This window comes from Penaeus monodon, chromosome 13 (assembly GCF_015228065.2).
Source record: "Penaeus monodon isolate SGIC_2016 chromosome 13, NSTDA_Pmon_1, whole genome shotgun sequence".
Taxonomy (NCBI): Eukaryota; Metazoa; Arthropoda; class Malacostraca; order Decapoda; family Penaeidae; genus Penaeus; species Penaeus monodon.
In genome coordinates, this window is record NC_051398.1 from 22,424,583 (window position 1) to 22,426,040 (window position 1,458).

The 1,458-nt window shown below is 39.4% G+C and overlaps 1 protein-coding gene across 2 annotated transcripts in view; it reads right to left on the reverse strand.

Moving 5' to 3' along the window:
• Positions 1–910, reverse strand: part of LOC119580183 (zinc finger protein 33B-like) — a 10,375-nt gene extending 9,465 nt beyond the window's left edge. For both annotated transcript variants that reach the window (XM_037928179.1, XM_037928180.1), the window contains exon 1: positions 702–910. The gene's annotated coding sequence lies outside the window, so the exon portion shown is untranslated. The remainder of the gene's footprint in view (positions 1–701) is intronic.
• Positions 911–1,458: the final 548 nt, after the last annotated feature.

Sequence of the window (1,458 nt, forward strand, 5' to 3'; positions counted from 1 at the left end):
TTTGATTTGTGGTTTTTTTGCATATTTTGCATGTTTTGTTGGATGTCCATTGCCTCAAATAATCACCAGGTCGCTGGTAGTGATCGATGTTTGATTTAATTAGCAGATCCTAAGGAAACTTGTATATAATTAATATAATAATAATAATAATAATAATAATAATAACAATAATAATAATCTTTATTATCATCATTATCATAATTATAATTGCATCTTCAAACTCATCAGGTGTTGAGACATTCACATCTACCAATGAAATATAGCAGGAAGAGTAGGCATAACTGAGGAATAAACACAATATGAATGTACTATTTTTGTTAAATTATCATCATCCCTGTCATTGTCTTCAGTGCAATCATCGCAAGCATTATTATTATTATCCTCTATTATCATTATTATTAATATTGTATTAACATTTACCATTTATAATGGTCAATATCACTATTAAATGAATGATAACTTTATCAATGATCTAGCATGGTAGGTATGTGGAAATCAATCAAGTAACTTGTGATGGGGTTTTATATGCCAGACAATGGCGATGCTCTGCTGACAAGACTTGAAATAATTGCAAATATGTGGCACTACAGATAAGGCCTCTGGATACTATGCATGTATTGCCAGAAAAAAGTACTATTCATGTATGATAGGTATGTACCAGTTGGAACTGGAGGAACTGTACATTCATAGTTAATACTTACTTTGGTATGTCGAGCAAGAAGATAAGAATACTTGAATGTTGAGCCACACTTCTTGCAAGTATGCAAAAGAGATTCTGGATGGTTTTCCTTTAGGTGTTTCCTGAGGGCTGTGTATGACCTAAAGACAGCTCCACATTTCTCACAGTGCTCTGCATCATGCCCAGGGGGTTTAGCCCCTGGATGACTTCGACTGTTTGAGAATTAGAGCTTGTTAAGAAAAATCTTATATAATTCCAATTGTGTGTGTGTGTGTGTGTGTGTGTGTGTGTGTGTGTGTGTGTGTGTGTGTGTGTGTCCACATGTGTGTGTGTGTGTGTGTGTGTGTGTGTGTGTGTGTGTGTGTGTGTGTGTGTGTGTGTGTGTGTGTGTGTGTGTGTGTGTGTGTGTGTGTGTGTGTGTGTGTGTGTGTGTGTGTGGTGTGTGTGTGTTGGGGTGTTTGTGTGTGTGTGTGTTGTGTGTGTGTGTGTGTGTGGTGTGTGTGCGCGTGTGTGTGCACGGTTGTGTGTTTTTGTGTGTTGTGTGTGTGTGTGTGTGTGTGTTGTGTGTGTGTGTGTGTGTGTGTGTGTGTGTGTTGGTTGTTGTGTGTGTTTGTGTGTGTTTGGTTGTGTGTGTGTGTGTGTGTGTGTGTGTGTGTGTGTGTGTGTGTGTGCGCGCGTGTGTGTGCGTGTGTGTACATGTGTGTGCGCGTGTGTGGTTGTTGCTTTTGTGTGTGTGTGGGGGGTATTGCGTGTGCGTGTGTGTGTGAGAGAGTGGTGTG